Below are 18093 nucleotides of genomic sequence, written 5' to 3'. Positions count from 1 at the left end.
ATATTATAATGTAAAATATATTATATAATATATTTAAATAATACTTGGTCTCAGCCAAATAATTTATAATCTGGCTCAGCTAAACAATTTATAATCTGGTTTTATCTAACGTTGTTATTTATTTTAATGGCTAGTAATTTGACTCGATCGTTGGTACATGTTTACCTCAGACTTATGAGAACTGCAACTATATAAAGATTAAATAGCAATCTACAAAATGGGCACTAATCCATCACTTAAATAGCGATACGTTTTTTTGCCCAGTGCCAAAGTAGCTGCAAAAAACTAAATAAGAACCTGCCTTATCCGCCTCCCATTTCCCACCTCCACAACACCCACCAAATCAGAACAGACTTCAAACTCTCACTTTCGGATCCTCATTTCCACTCACCGCCTCAGCGAGTGCGGCAAAGTCTTCAGTCAAATCAGTTGTTGGCACGATTTCTGCAAGCAAAAATAAATCGAAAAAGGCCCAAAGAAAAACTCTATAAAAAGGAAAAACAAAGTTTCAGCACTGCGACCGCCAAAAAAGGCGAGTAGCAGGAAAGCACACTGGAAAAATAATTAACTGGGCACATCTTGTATAGGATTATTAATATTATTTTAATGAAATCTAAAACAATTTGTTTGTCTCTAAAAATGGGCTCTATATTTGTATAATTAATATTGAAGTTATACCAATTATTATCACATTTTAGAGTAGTATCTTTTAAATGGTTATTAAACTGAAATTTAAATTAACATATAGATTTATTCACAGTGCAGCAAATCGAGGAGTAACCAACACAACGCACAATCGACAAGTTGTGCGCGTTGCCTTAACTTCTGCCACAAAATTTTAGTTTCCGGCTTTTGATGGCTGAGCTGCATGCTTCTTTAGCCTTCTTCTGCAGCAAGTTTTATTCTTTCGGAGTCTGGATTCTGGTGAAAAGATGTTTTCGGCTGTTGCTTATTTGATTTTCCCGCTGGCTTTTGTTGCATCAACAGCCAGAGATCCAGAGACAAGAGCATGTGTACGACAGACACCGAGTCAAGGCAACCACCAGAACAGCAACCACCGAGGCAAATACGCAAAAATGTTTGTAATTTTCCAACTTATAAGCGAATATCTTCAAAACGTCCAGCCGAACCGACCAAACCGAACCGAAGGCCAAAAGCGGGTGCTGTGAATGCCAACTTCCTCCCCAGAAAGCCACTTGAAAAGCAGCTTTAAGCCAACAAAACCAACAGACAACGAACAACGAACAATTTGGCAAGAGATGAAGCCAGGAAAAGTTCCGAAGGGACCAGCAGCTGATGTCTGGCATCTTAAAATGAAAATGAATGGGAAACCTTTTTGGCCCCGCTTGATTGAAAGTGTTGAAATAGTCTTTCGGGTCAGCTGTCGGGGCATTAACATGGCCAAATTGTATCGGAGATTAGCGCTAAATGATATTGCAATATTGATAGTTTCCGACATGGCCCCAAAACTTATCCCTAGAACAAGTACTTATCGCAAATGAACGTTGACGAAATGGTTCTCGATTGTTTTGTGTCCTTGTTCATCTTGCCATTCTGTTGGTTGTGCGAAATATTTACTGATATACCGATAAGCCATTCGGACATCTTGGGGCTTAGACATAATCGATGGGAAATCATTCTCGTACAGATAGACAGTATTTACTTGGGGCGCTTTCAGCTTTTCATTCAACGATTAATGATTCGACGAGGGAAAATAATAATTTTCGTCGTTCAATCGAAGAGAATTTATGTGGGGAATAATACTTAACGATTATATTTAAACAAAACATCTTGCAAATTAAACATATGGAAAATGATTAGAAATCTTACTGAAACAAAAGTTCCACAAAATTAACTTATGTTGTTTACAATTTTTTTAAATATCTGAAATGTTGACCGTTGCTTGCCTGAATATGCCTGAATATCGCATACAGTCCAAAATGATAGTAGGAACATCTACAAAATCCTTTAATTATAAAAACGATTTTATTTCTTGGAAAAACTAAGCTTTAAGCTGCTTCCACAAATTCAATGCTAAACTTTCGCAATAACCCCTAGTTTCTCCATTTTTATATAGCCACCTGCTTATAAAATGGCCACCACAAACGTTTTCTTGAGACCCGCTAAACTAACAGACAACTAAGCCAATTTCCTTCATCGCCATAAAGAAGGATATTTAGCAGGAGCACCTGCCACAATCAAGTAGCCACGCTTCCAATCTGGATCAACTCCCACTCTCAACAGAGAACTCTCAAAGAGAACTCATAAATCCGAGGTCGGGGAGCAGGTTTATAATCATCATCAGGCCATAAAGTATTGTCTGCGCCAACAGGTAAATAAGAAAACTTTTGCCTCACTCAACCTGTGCCATAAACAACTTTCCTTGTCTTGGACCATCAGCAAAGCCAAACCAAGCAGATGACGTTGGTCACTGGTCTGCAGTTAAAGTTGGTCCACAAGTCCACAAGTGCACAGTCCAGAGCATCATGGTATTTTGCAATTAAACAAAAACCGAACAGAAGCCAATAAAACTTTGACCACTTTAGTAGACCGGAGCAAAGGACGCAATCCAGACGGGCAGTCCACCGCACACACAGACATAAAAGTGCGAATAATAATTAATAGAAAATTAAATTTTCCACTCTGTGGGGGAAAATATGCTGATTTGGCAGGGACGCAGCAAAGCAAATAATATTTCAGACCATAGATGTGTGCAAAGGCTTTTGTTTGCGAATGAAAATCGGTTTAGCAAAAACTTTCAACATTATGCCACCTTTTTCTGCACGTCCCTCAATTTGTGTGCGGCACATGTGGATACAAAAAATTAGCAAATCGAAACGATAGTCCGAATATGCAAAGCAAATATATCACAAAATTACGTAACTTTTTCATAGTTATATTGACAGTTTACTTAGTTTTTAACGATTTTTTTTAATATTTATTACTGGTTTCGTTTTTGATGAACTGAAAAATATGCTTGGCAAAGATTTTGGTTTCAATATCTTTCAGAAAGATTTAAAAAAACCCTTTGGTTTATTATATAGATTTTTAGTTAGTTACTCTCTTTAAGTCATTTATTGAATTTTACCGTTTAAACACTTTTCCATTTAAACTTAATGACTTTCAATGTTGAAATCAACATCGTTAATATGCCATGTGAGCAAACTACATACATATATGTAGATGAAACACCATTCATTCCAATCCCAGCACGAAAAACACTGTAGAACACAAGGCCATAAAAAGGGCACGAAAATAAAGAAACTCCCGCATTTACTCCTGATTATAATTGAAAATTTAATTATTTTCAATGGAAAGGAAAGCCCAGCAGGGCTTATTTGTTCACTTTATTTGTGGGAGTGTGCAAAAACACACATGTAATACATATATCCATATATATATTTCTATCTGCACGGTTGTGTGTTTGTGTTGCTGTTTGCTGCCTATTAATGTCAAGTTGCCGTAATGAGCACACAAAAAGCAGCTGATGATGCTTGGAAAAGATGCACTGAGAAAAATTATCGCAATATTATGGTTGAATAATAATTGAAAATAATTATAATATAATAGGTGAACATATTTTGCAAGTCATTATTAGGTATAAAATAAATGAATCAACATAAAATGATAAATGTTAACAAATGGAAGAAAACCCTAGTATCTTTTAATAACTGTTCCATTAAAAATAATATTTAAATGAATATTAATACCACTTTTTAAAGTAAAAGGTACCGTCCTTATTAAACATTTTCTTATATATTTTTTTATTGATGAACCATTTTAAATTTTTTTTTGCAGTGGGCAACCGAGGTACAATTGGGCGGGGTGATTTGGGGTAAGGATACGGGGGTCGGGGAGATATCGGGGATTTTCCTGTGTCAAGGCGTAAGGGCGTGCAAAAGCATTAAGGTTAGCTGGAATGGGTCCTGTTCGAAGGATATGAAGCTCCGTCTGCTGCTGTTGCCGCTTTTTCACTTATTTATGAAAATGAACCAAAAATCAAGAAGTTAAATTGGTTTTGTGTTTTGTTAACTTTTGTCTGCCAGGCAGCCGTTCTCCTTCCGATTTGGCTTTTTGCGCTCTGTTTCAACCTGTCGACTTTGTTGTTACTTTGTTTATGCATGCGTGGTTATGTGTACAAATGTGTGTATATAATTGAAAATACTCGCACACAAATCCGCACAATCCAAAAGAGGGGGAGAGGGGGCGAAATAAATATGGGCCCAGTGAAATACAAAGTGAAATTTATACCCGTCCGCCTGAAACCTAAATACGTATTATGCAGACGCCACACTTCACTAACCCGACGGAAAACCCCGAGAAAATCGCCAAGCCACCCCGACATGTGGGGAAAACTTTGCCGTTGACAAGGCAACTTGACATCGAACCGTCGAGGGGGGTTGGGGAGGGGCGGGAAAAGCCAAGATACTGACTGACATAGTTTTGTGGGCGTCTTTTGTATTCTCATCTAGTTGAATTTTCTTCTTTTTTTTCGTGCCCTGTGTTGTGTGTGGGCCGGGCTAAAAGTTATGGCAGAAAGTATGAGAATGGCTGTAAGTAGTTTTGGTAACTGTTTTTGATAATCAAACGTAATTTATGGGTCTTGAACTTGCCCCTTTAGAAGCAGCTATCTCATTCCGCCGGTTCAACGTACTCAATATTAGCAGCCATAAATGTTTATTACACCCAGACATTTTGTTAACCCCTTTTCGAGCCTAGGACATGGTTACTGCAGATATCCTCAGCAATATATGGCATTGCCAAAAAGGATTTGCAGAAGACGTTACATTCAATAACATCAAAATAAATCGAATTGACCATAGCCCGCACAATTGGTGACTAATAAAAATAAGTTTTAAGATGTGACGCACAAATAATGCGATACTAATTCTGTTTCCAATTAACAGACAAATATTTAACTACGTATAACATTTAGCATTTATGTGTTTTCTGTCCAAATAGACAGCTTGATAAGTGTATATTGTTTGGTCAAAAGCGTATTTAAAACCGGTTTTGTTTATATTTTTAATTTCTATCGTAAAGACGTCAATAGTCGTCTGTATACAAAGGAGAGAATTAGAGATCTCAAGTAACGAAAATGCAATTAAATTTGTACAAGTGTCTAGTAAACGACTGTGGACAAAATTACAGCATGCAAGCAAATAGTTTAGTAATTTCAGCACACATTTGAGAAAGTTAATTTGTAAGGAAACATAATATAGAAACTTGTTTAAATATCTTGAGAACTGACGTGGGGGAAACAATTTACAAAGAAGTAAGTGCTCTGAATGATTACAGTAATTAACTGCAGATAATATGGAATATCTATAAATTTGACTTTGAAAATCCTTAGACAAATTAAAATTCACCTGAAACTTATATTAATATTGGTATTTTTAGAGAAAGACTTCACCACTGTTCAATTGCAAAGCCAAAGTTCATACCCAATTCACACAGCTGTCGTTGGCCCACAAATCCTGTCACTTATCGGCCATTCACCTGACCGCTTTCTCGTCTGCTAACTAAATTATGTGAAAGCCAAAAACAACACTGAATGCATTTGACAGCATTATAAATGCAGAATTATCAAGGTACACCAGGGACAGGAACGAGGAACATCAGTTCCCAGGACAACGGAGACGCTGCCAGGTTGCCGGGGAATCCTTAGCTTAGGGAAATGAAGCAACGCTTTTGTCAGTCCCCCTCATAAATTGCATTAATATGCAAGGGGGGTTTTCGGGGCTAGGGTAAATTATGCCAGGACATCAGCAAGTAGAACAACAAATAACCGCCTGATTGCAGACTATTAACAGCATTAAAGATGAACCATTTAAATAATTCCCGCCTGTGCCCAAATGTTTCGGCAGGCGAGCCTCTCACAAACACAGATGTTCACTCAATGCCCGATAATTCGGTTTATACATATATATGTACATATATGTGTTTATGTAAAGATGCCGAGACATTCGGTGAAGTAAAGCATATAAATTACTAATACGCACTGTTGTCTTTGCCTGCAACTGGACAGATACACATGTTGCTACTAGCATTTGTAATTCAAGTGTAAAATAACAACGTTTTCACCTTCGCCCACAATGTTGCCAAATGTTTCACTTTGTCTGGGACACAAAGATTCAATTAGTTTGTCATTGAATACATTTTGATATGTCAGTCAGAGTTTGATTTAGCACAGATTGTAGACATTTACTAATTGAATTATATTTATCGAGAATTCTATGATTTGGCTGAGGGATTTTCTAATTAGATTTTCAACTGGAATGTAATGGAAAATTTGCTAAGAACTAAGAACTAGATTTATTTCTTATTTTGAAAATCTTCAAAGGATTCTTTAGCTTATTTTATGTTTTAAAACCTAAGTACTTCATCTGCCACCCTTGAAAAGTACCTTAATTATTTCGCCCATAATCACAGAAATGTGCATTCGAATTATGGAAGTTTAGCTCAAACATGAATTCCTAGTTAGTCAGCTGTTGCAGTTTGTCTTTTGTTCAAGTTTCTGCAATTCGCACACTTCTTATTCACTCAATTTGCATATTCTGTGCGCAGGCGTACCGCGACAAATGGATGAAACAGCTGTTTCAGCTTTCAGAATTCGAATTGTTGGATTTGAATTGTTGTTGAATTCGCCGAGTGGATTGGTGGGTGACTGGCTTTGGGTCGCCTTGACCTTGTAACTGTTTTCAAAGTACTTTGTCTCAGTTAATTGTCCCGCGGTATTTACCAGCCATTTACTGTGAGCATTTTTAAGTACCTCCATTACTTGTGGCTTCGTTTTCCACCCAAGGTGTGAATGAAGAAGTCCAACAAATAGCGCTTAAAAACCAATAAAGATGTACACGACATACAACGGTCGATATGGATTTAACCTGTCTTAGGTTTGAGCTACACTTGCAGTGGGTAGTTTAATTATTCCCTGAACCCATAAAGCTAATAATTTATTACTAGGGAGCCGATACATATCCGCATTTACCTACATCTTTGTTTTAGTTGGCTGTAATATACGGCTGATGTTATTATGCTAATACAAAAAAACTCATGTAATGAAAAATAAATGTATTAATTCGAGTTACGTATTCATTTCGTATTCCTATAACATCCAAACCAATCTTTACATTAGACATAGTTATGTTTGAAGGAAGGCCCATCGCTAGGGTATTCATATATTCGGTACAGTCAGATTAATATATTTTTTTCAACTTTTTTTCCAACTTTTGCACTAGAATTCATAAATATTCAAATGGCCGGCCGAGCAAGTTTGTTTGAAAACTTGTTTCGCACAAGTGTGTGGATTTGGTTTGGTTTCGCGCAGTAAAGGGTGAGTGAGAACCTACAGTATGTTATGTGCACTTGAAAGAAATGCCTTACAGGAAAGAACCGGTTTACCTGCCTCAACCACAAATCTATATATTAGCCAAGTTGGCTATGAAAAATGGACAAACGACTGGCTGACTGGCTGGATTGAGGCAGCGTGTTGGCGTTACAAGTGGATGAATGGATGGATGGACTTGGAATCAATTCAATTGGAGACGAATAAACAAAGTGTTGTCTGTCAATTATAAAGCATTAAGCTCGCCCAGTTATAGAGCCGATCACTGCTGATTGTATGCAGCCATGAATGATTCAAATCACGATGGAAAATCGATGGAAGCTGAGACCTGATAGAAACCGAACCCAGCATCATCTCCATGGCACTGTTCGCTTCACAGGCAGATATTCATCATTAGACCCCCATAATTGCTGAATCAGACAGGTCCGATCTGACCCTACAAGGTCATCATTAGTCTTGTCCCGAAGACAGACATTAAATGCCCATCGAAAATTGCCAGCCATTTCAGTTAATCTCGTTCTATGGAATCAAAGCCGCCAACTAATGATATCCATTGAGGAAACAACAAGGCTGGCTTGTGGCTAGCTAATTTATTTAATTAACAAATGTTTGACTTTGTTCTTTCTTTTGGTTTGATCTGTGTTTCTGCGGTTAGATTTACATGGTAGGTATAACTTATATAACAGAATATAGTTTGCACAATTCTCAAAACGAATTTCAAATATGGTTACATGTCCTCCAAAAAACTATCCGGATAATTACCATTTCAAAGCGATACCCAGCTTAAACGATAAAAAACTTGGTCAGAGATGGAAAACAAAACTCAGTCAAAATAAAAGTGGGATCATTCAAACAAAAGTTTACCAACGTTCGGTTAAAATCCCTAAATTGCATAAGTGGGATAGATTCCAATGCTACCCGATCCACAATCCGAAATCCCCTTCCCCTTCCACAGCCGCAAGAAACTTTCAATTGCCAACTCCGGGAAAAAGTTAAAAAGCGGCACGCGGAAATTTTCTATTTTCTTTTTGTTTTCAGTTTTGTGTGTTTTTTATTTTTTGCTTCTGCAATACAGCGAGCCATCAACAACAACTGACTGCTAAACTGCAAAGTACCAACAGCCACCCTCTGACCTCGGGAACTCTCCACCGGGTGGTGGTGCCACCCAATGGCAGCCATTAAATGAAACTTAATTAGCCCTAAATAAGCAACAGAGCCAATGAGTAAAATGTGGCTGAAATGGGTTCGGTTATTCGCTGGGTGGCTCTGGTGCTCTGGTGCTTTCAGGGCTTTGCATTTTAATGCACAAACTGAAAAATCATTGATTACTTTGCTGGGGGTTTCTTTTTTTGGCTGCGAGTTGAGCGCTGCACTTGGCGAACCGAAAGAAAAACGTTTGTGCATTTTACGCGATAAGTTGATTAAATTGCATAAAAGTGGGCCGAACGAATCGAAGGCTGTGTGGCACATAAGGAGAATACACTGTGAGAAAATGTGATAGAAAGCGGTTTTAATTCTGATTTTTATGTAAAGGTATCCCTAAGCCTAAACAAAACATCCATTTGACAATGCTTAGTCTTAGGTATACATCAACTGAACAATGAATACGAATATTTCCCTTTTTCTATTGATCCCAATTCATAAAATATTAAAAACAACGCCACAATAAATTATATTGTGTGAGTAATATGCTGGTTTCTATTCTATAATACAAATTATAACAATACCTATGATTTTCTTTAGTGCACTGGGTAAGTTGGGTCTATAAAGTGGGGATCATAAAACGCATTAGCTGGCGGTTGAGTGGGCGGTCGGAACTCTACCCCGATTGAGATTGAGTGCCGCTAATTTGAATCCGTAATTTCCTTGGCAGGCGTCATGCACCACGCCCCCTACACTCCCTACACCACCCCTTTCACAATATTTACCCAGTGGGTGCGACCGTTAACCGGCTTAGAACATGGCTGCTGCTGCAATTTTGTTGCAACTTGCAGCGGACGCAGCACTCCCAGTTTACGGCCATATTATGTGCTCCTTGCTACCGGCCTCCGCCTTTTTGCATCTACTTGTAGTTCATCGAGTGTTTGGATGGGAATAAAAAATAGATGGGGCCGAAGTGCAACCCTCACTGCACACCCCTTGCTAAGGAAAAAGTTGCAACTTTTACGAGCCGTAACGGTCGAACGGGCAGGCAAGTACAGTTACACCCGGTGGAGCAACACACCCGACTGGTTAGCTGTTAACAAACTAGCTGGATAGATGGAAAGATAGTTTTATTCAGCACCCGTTCTGGATGAACCCCATCCCACCATCCACCATACCCCCAACAACAAACTTAAGCAGTCCGCGGGGATTTGATGGCATTGCAGGGCAAACCCCCACAAATGTAGTTCAAAGTCGTGCAACATCGTAAATCCATCGTTGAACTATAAAAAACCGTCTTACTGCAATTTGTATCTCTTTTGCCGGTTGGGTGGGTGGCAAAAAGGTTTTGAATGGGGGCGCTTATAATACCCGATACTAGTAGATTACGCGGGCATACCGCGAATGTGAAATTGTTTGTTAAAGGGATTAGATAGCTTTTTGCTTTCCATTCCCCGTAACTGGGAAAAACTCTGAATAATTAATGGAGTCAACCCAGAAGATTCCGAGAAGAATTATAGGTAAGCTTGCCTGTTTTGGGATGCCTATCTAAATTGCAATATTTTTTGCATACTCTTTATAAACGTCAACAAAAGCACTTTTTCAACGAAAGCCTACATTAAAAATGTTTGCTGTTTAGATATTATTTATTTATAGTCAGTTTTGGACCCATTCCTGTAGCACAACAGGATAGTAAGTATCTCATAGTTGAAACACTTGACTTTTCTGCGCTTTCTTGTCACTTTTTTTGTTTTGACTACTGTTTCTGAGGCTCTGGCAGCCGGTTTTGGCTTTGGCTTTGGCTCTGGTCTTTTGCTCGGTTGCTCAAACCGTGAGCACTTTTTAATCCGATTTTGTTGCATTTTTTACCATGCTGAGTATGTGTGTGTGTGTGTGTGCGAGTGTTGCTGGCGATTACGCTTGCCGCTTCTCCTTATTTTGTGCTACTGCTACCGCTTCTTCTGCGCTTCTGCTTCTTCATCTGGCTTTTCCACCTACTTTTCCCAGTTTTTTTTTTTTTTTTGATTATTTCAGCTGCACACGCTTCGGCCAAGAGAGTCACCCTCATCACCCTTAGAAGGCCCAAACGATTTTGCATTTTTTATTTAATATATGCGGTGTTGCCCTTTTCCCCACTCCCCACTCCGTAACCCCTCTGCTGTTGATGTTGCGGCCCCTGCTTAGCCTTGGTTGACTATTTAAAGCCGTAAAACCCTTAACCGTGGCTTAGCTGCACGGGCCATAAGTTCAGCCGGAATGAGAGTGCACAGCGAGAAACGGTTCATCGAACTTGAAATGGTTTTCGGTGGAGGGTCAATAAGTTAATGGGGTACTGGAACCGGAAGCATTCGATAGCGAGGCTTACTTTTACTATTTCACGCAGAATTAAAGTATTTTCTTTAACCTTATAGTACTAAACAAAATAGAATCATATTCATTCCAGTAAAATTTTTTTAAATTTTAGATTTATGAACGCATTTCAATTAAAAAGCTTGTTATTTTCAAAAACAAATTAGTTGGAAGCCTTAAACAAATAAAAATCCTTACTTTCAGGCTTTGTTTAGGTTTTAAAACCTTTTAGAAAGACGTGTGTAAACGCAGCTAATTAAAAGTAAATAAAACATTGATGCAACAACTTCCTAGACTAAAAACAGTCCAAAATTAGTTGCAGTGCCTAGTATACCCCAGAATTGACATTTTTTGCGATTGTTTTACTGTTTTAGGTGCCCAACAGATCCCTCATTTGGGCAATGCCAACAATGGACGGAATACCTGATTCGTTTGATAATCCTTTCGGCCGAAAAGTGCTTGTGTACACAGGCCAGATTGCCGGCGAATCGTCCAAGGATCGAGGACCGTGATGGAGGAGTCCGAGGAGTCCAAGGAGTCAGGATCGAGTCCTGGCCGGGTTGCAATTTCGCCGCCGGGCTCTTATTTTGCCGTTGCCTTGGCATTCGGCTTGTCTCTGTGTGTTTTGGCCTATTTGCATTATGAATTATTTATTTTGTTTATTCCTTCTTTGCCACGAGAACACAGATACAGAGAGTTAGGCCAAAAGTGGGGAGAGGAGATGGCGAGGAAAACCGAACCCGGAAAATGTTGCAAAAGTGGAATACTTGACGTCGTCTCAGTGATAAACGTGGGCGGCCAAATAAAAACAAAAACGGCTCCAGAATGAGAAAAACCAAAAATATAGCGCACGAAATACGCGAAAAGTGTTTGCTCGGATTAAATTTATGAATATTATATTCAAGCAAAAGTTGTGCCATCCAAAAACACCCAAGCCACTGCAATAGCACAAGTTTGTCTATAAATTTTTTGCGATTCCTCCCAGTCTGTCCAGAATTTACGGTCCCCGCCCAAAATAGAAAAAAACAAGAGAGAACGCTATAGTCGAGTTCCCCGACTATCTGATACCCGTTACTCAGCTAGTGTAAGTGCGAAGGACAGTTTTTGGCGGTTTGTGGGCGTTGTAGTGGGCGTGGCAAAAAGTTTTTTGGGATATCGATAGAAATTTACAAGACCAATATAAAAATGAAAAAATATCAAAACATTTTTCAAAAGTGTGGGCGTGGCAGCTTTGGGCGGTTTGTGGGCGTTAGAGTGGGCGTGGCAAAAAGTTTTTTTGCAAATCGATAGAAATTTACAAGACCAATGCAAAAATGAAAAAATATTAAAACATTTTTCAAAAATGTGGGCGTGGCAGTTTTGGGCGGTTTGTGGGCGTTAGAGTGGGCGTGGCAACCTGAATCGACAAACTTGCGCTGCGTCTATGTCCCTGAAGTCTGTATACTTAATCTCAACTTTCTAGCTTTTGTAGTTCCTGAGATCTCGACGTTCATACGGACGGACAGACGGACAGACGGACAGACGGACGGACAGACGGACAGACGGACGGACAGACGGACATGGCCAGATCGACTCGGCTACTGATCCTGATCAAGAATATATATACTTTATATGGTCGGAAGCGCTTCCTTCTGCCTGTGACATACTTTTCAACGAATCTAGTATACCCTTTTACTCTACGAGTAACGGGTATAAATATACAACTGGGAGGTAAATTGCCAGCTATTGCAGCCCGCTTAAGGGTATAATTTTGGTCAAGTTGTTTATTTTGATGGCAGCCCCGTAAAATGATATATCGACTGTTCCATATCTCGATGGGGATTCGATGTTAATGAGTTTGCCGCACTTACTGGGCTCGTAAAGTATGCGACTGCTTAATCCTTTCAGCTCCAAGTTTGCCTTCAAATTCATACAAATCATTCGTTACAATCGTGGAGAGTCTGCAAGTAGAATGGATTTAGAGGGCTAATTAGCTTTAAATTATGACAGAGGACATTTATTTAAATTTAAATTAAATGAGTTTACATTTGTAACCAATTTTAAACCTTTTATTTGCACCTGTACCATATTCACTGATAAATTGAACGTCTTTAAGTAAATTACAGGAACGATGAACTAGAATGCTTATCATTATTTTCGTAGAGCAAACTTAGAGTTCTAAAACATTCATTCAATAAGCCACTTCCCGTTGCAGAATGCTATCAAAATCACCTAAAACCAGCCAAGGATCTTCTTTACCAACATCGCATAAAAACAAAAGACTGCTTGAGCTCAAACTGATGACTGCCTTTGTTCATAAAGGAAATTAACTCTTTTCATGTACCAATTTGCATTAAAAATGTTATAAATTCGCTGGTAAGCGTGGCAAAGCAAAGGCAACTAAGCACATATAAATCTACCCCACGACCTCATCGAAAGGACTTCAACTCGTCCTGTGTCTTCGGGCCAGGTAAAGTAGTGATTGTAGCTCCTTCTCCGGCAAAATAAAGGTGGCGAAGCGAAAGGTGTGTCGGCTGGGTGGAAAATGAGGCGGGTGTGGGGGAGGGTCGGTGAGTTGGATGGACGGGTATGAGAGCGATGAATTTGGAATGAATGCAATCTTGCTAAAATATGCAAGGAACGCTCACACACAGACACACCCACTTACACACACACTCGCACTCACACACACACACTCCGACATTAAACATTGAAGCGACAAACGAAATGAAAAACGGCTGTGCAAATTAATTTTACGTTGCACGAACAACAACAACTCTGGCAACAGTAACAGGAGCAACGCAAGTAACTGCGTTTGCGACAACACTGAGAGAAAAGTCAAAGAGTTCATATGCATAAATATTACAATAAAAACTTTGTACATAGACAAATACGAAATATTTCATTATAAGCACTTTCAGTAATAAATAAACTATTTCTATGCTTTTTAATGCATATCTAAATAGTAAGTCCATAAAAACTATTTAATTTAAAAACCTTTATAAAATGCAATTAAATGTGTAATTATATTTCTTAATTACAAAATTGTCTTTAATCAAACCTAATTTTTCTCTGTGCACAGTGGAACCTCCCAGCGAGCACGATGAATAGCAAACAACAACAAGAACTATGCAGGGCACGCCCATAACTCCAACATCTACATGAGAATGGGCCTCATCTAAAGGGGCGGGGTTTTCGTGGGAGTTGGGCCAAAGCGGGATACCAAGGATAAGGATGACTTCCAAACAGCTAGACAAACATTTAAAGGATTGCCAGCAGGATGCCGCCACCCATCCACACTTTATTTCGCTTTAATTACCAAGCTCTTAGTCTGCCGCTGGTGGCTCGAAAAAATACCCACCATATACATATAGTGGCGATGGCGGAAAAGTAGGCAGAGGATTCTACCTTTTGAGGTCCGTGAATTCCCGGAAGGACACCCCTCACGTACTTTAGTAACAAAAGGTGTGATCATAATTACTAGTATGGTCGAAAGGTGAAGTGGTTTAGTTTGTCTACGTATAGCATTATTACAATACAATTTAACTGTCTAAAATGAATGATTTCTCACATTCGCTCTTCGATTAGCCCAAACCTAAACCAGTCTTGAGATAGATACTTTGTTTATACTTTAATTCAGCGTTAAGCTGCTATAATATAACATATCAAGCTTCTTAAATCTTAGCATACCGGCTGAAAAAATCGAACTGTGAATCGATGAAGAGCAACAGCTCTGAGTCAGCACAAGTCCTGCAAAGTCCACAAATAACATTAAAACCCTATTAGCCCATGGACCATAGAGAAGTGAACCAGGAACTGGAATAAACAAGCGAGGTCTAGTGCAGCCCAGGAGGACTCGCTTAGCGGCCAAACTATTTTACAATTAAGCATTTAAGGCCATGGTTAAAACATTGTATCGGCGAGTGTCTCGTGCCACCTGCACGGCAGCAGTTAGCAGTTACCAGTTACCAGCTACCAGGTAGCAGTTAGCTTTTTATTTAACCCATTACTCTGGCTGCAGGTAAATAAAGCCAGCACTAAAATGTTGCCCAACGGCAGCCGGCAAAGCCACCCGAAGCCGCCTCCTGGCTGGCAGGAAGGTAAAAAGCGACGCCAGACTGTGCCAATAAATAAATTCGCAACACCCCAAAAAACAAACAGTGCCAACCGGCGGCGGGTGCAACAGTGGAGACTGTAAACTGGATACCAACTTTGACTTGACTTTAACCACACTGCAGCACCAAGTTATCCCATCTATTTTTTCTGGCTCCTTTGGGTTGACATTTATTTTTTGTTTTCTTTTCCTTTTTTTTGGCTCGTCCTTTTACGTGGCGTGTTAGCAATATGCATATGGTAAGTCCTTAAGACCAAGTTTTTCGGTCGTGCGCGGTGGAGGGTATGCTTTTATTTGATTAAATGTTCTTTACCTTTAAAGAGGGCAATAATAGTTTTTCGACGGTTATCTTGGTAGGATGCCAGGTTTCAATTACCAATGCAGGGTAATGGAAGTGAGCAGGTGAAGCGGCGATATCAATAAACATTCGATCTTTATTTCGGGTGGCAAGTTTACTTTTCAGCAAATTAAAACGTTACTATTTTGTGAAATTTGTGAGAAACGAAAAAAAAAGAGAAGGACTTGCGATTACATTACCTTATACTGCATAAATAATTAAATATATAACTAGATAAATTTTTTTAATAAAAGTTTGTAAGTTAATAAAAAAAAACCTAAAATCCAATAAGTAAATATTTGCACTTTAAACTCGAACCTTGTGCAAGATTTTCTGTCTTATATGAAAACCCAAAGACTGAAAATGCATTTTCCGACAGAAACTGTATTTCATAGATACTAAGAGCAGTGAAAACCCGCAGATCGAAAGTTTCGTGAGCTTCTTAAGCACTCCAAATTTCAATTAAAGTATGTAAGCACTGACGCAGCTGGCAAGTTTCAATTAACCCGTCGAACTCTGGCTGATCGAATTCCGACCCACACTTTTTTGGCTCTAGAGCGTTCGTTGCGCAACTTGAACTTGGCAAAAAGTCGTCCTGGCCGCCCATTACGTATCCTTAAACTTCACTTTTATGCAGACATACGGGTAGTTAAGTCGCACACACACACACAGAGCAAAGGGGAGAGATTATTTCCGTACTTTTTATCTTCATGCGTTCAGGGTGCGAGCACTTGGCGCTTAAAAAGTCAACGGGGCAAACTACCAAGGCAGCCTGCCAATTTGTGACTGTCTTTTGCTAACCTCCAACTCGACTCGACTCAACTCGACTCAACTCAACCCAACTGAGCACAGCTCCCAGTCGCAGCATATATGTCTATATGTATAGTATATCCTCCGATTCCTCATTTTGGTGCTGCCAAAGCGCGACGGTGCAAAGCTGACAGCTGCTTAAATAATTTCCAGTCATGTGCGCCGCCCACAAAACACAACTAAACCGTACGTACGGCATGAAAAAAAAGCGGAAATAAAGGAAGGCCAACCACTACAAGAAACTGGGGGCAGAAGTTGCCATCTTATGCCTTTTTTCCTCAGCTTCCTCCGCTTCCTTCGCTTCCATGAACTTCCGGACGGGGCGGAGATCTTGTCCTTTAAGTCGACTTTACGTCGTCGTCGTCGTCCTCGTCGTCTGTGTATCAATATGCGGGGTCAGTATTTAGATACCCTCACTTGGGGTAGCTGCAATACCGGAAATGGCCCCTTTCGGCGAAGGAAGTCCTGCTGATGACGAACTCCCCTTGAGTAAAGTATGAAGTCGGAATCTCTGTGGCACAAAGAGTACTTTAATCATAACTAAGAATGACAAAAAGCTTACAAAATGTTACCTTTTAATGCAATAAAACTCATAATGTTTATTTATGGTTTTGATTAAATTTTAAAATAAAAAATATTTAAAGCAACAATAACAAACTCGTTTGCTTAAGCATTGGCTTTCAGTGAGTGCTAATTTATCTACAGTTATTTTTTTTTAAATAAAAATAAAAGCGTATATTTCGCTTCGTTTTAGAATTTTCTTTCACATTTTTTAGTCGAATGGAGCTCAGCGTTTGTGCTGAGGAAAATCTATGTGTCTGCTACATGTTTAATTGCCACTGCGTGAAGATGTTAATCTATTTCGAGCGGCGGCTAACAAAAAGTGCTGCCTGTCGGTGGAACCACTATACTACTATATGGTAGTACGAGTTCTGCTGACAGGGAACATTGTTTAGCTGGCTCAAAGGAGCCCAATGACAAAGATAGATCGGGGAAAGGCGGGCGAATGAACTGGACTGGACTAAAAGCCGAAAGCAATCAGCAGAGACTAATTCAAGTTACTTCTCTAAAAGCCCGCTTTGGTACTGGCTTCGAGGCAGGCATCGCGGAAATGACGAGGAAATTGTGTAAATTGATTATAGATAGCCTGCCTGGCTACCAGATTTTCCCCACCTCCTGCTCGCCTCCTGCTAAGTGGAAAAGTCAATCATAGCTGCGTGTATATATGCAATCATTTCAAAGTGTCCGCAACTATATATACCTACGTATATATATTAAAATTTAACATGCTTCTTTGTCGACGTCTTTGCCACTGTTTTTTTTTCGTTCTGAAAGAATGCCCGCCACAGCAGAAAAACAAAATTTATTACGAATGAAAATTAATTAAATTAAATGGACTGTGAAAAATTCTTGCTCAATATTATCCGGTCTCTCGCTCATTTTCTGTCAGCTTCTTTTCAACAAAGTATTAATATTAAAGTTTCCCGATGAGCGCTAGTAATAAAGGCTGCCAAAGGAAGCGGGAAAAGTCGATTGGGGATGTAATTAAAATTGTTTTTTATGATGTGGCTTGCTGTAATGCGCATCAAAATCTTCTTTAAGGATTACTTTGTTCAACACTGTAATCCATTCGAGGACTTTAAATCGTCGTTTTTTTCTCTGTCGATTGATATAAACATGATTTAATCAAGCATTTATCGAGTGCGTATAGCAGAAGGGAATTATTGTAAATTCAACGTTAAATGCTGTTTGAAATCATATAAACTCATTTAATACGTGATGAAAATCGTTCTATTTTTTATCCAGCATTTCAGCTTTTGTTAATATATAAAACGACCTAAACTGCGTTATTTCTCATACAGGTATTTAATGATAGTACCTAAATAAAGCACAAAACAATATCATTTTGTGTAGTATTGAAAAAGTATTTAATTGCTCGAAAGTAAGTAAACAAACGTTTAAAGTAGCAATACTCTAGTACAGTCAGAAATAAACCGTTGTAATGGAAAACCA

The 18093-nt window shown here is 39.1% G+C and overlaps 1 protein-coding gene across 1 annotated transcript in view; it reads right to left on the bottom strand.

Annotated features, from left to right (window-relative positions):
* Window positions 1-18093, bottom strand: part of LOC6534137 (Ig-like and fibronectin type-III domain-containing protein 2) — a 72921-nt gene that overhangs the window by 31715 nt on the left and 23113 nt on the right. Inside the window, exon 2 of the mRNA XM_002094785.4 lies at window positions 12691-12780. The gene's annotated coding sequence lies outside the window, so the exon portion shown is untranslated. The remainder of the gene's footprint in view (window positions 1-12690; window positions 12781-18093) is intronic.

The sequence above is a fragment of the Drosophila yakuba genome, chromosome 3L (genome assembly GCF_016746365.2).
Source record: "Drosophila yakuba strain Tai18E2 chromosome 3L, Prin_Dyak_Tai18E2_2.1, whole genome shotgun sequence".
Classification (NCBI taxonomy): Eukaryota; Metazoa; Arthropoda; class Insecta; order Diptera; family Drosophilidae; genus Drosophila; species Drosophila yakuba.
The sequence above is the reverse complement of the archived record's forward strand: the minus strand, read 5'-3'. Positions and strand labels throughout refer to the sequence as shown.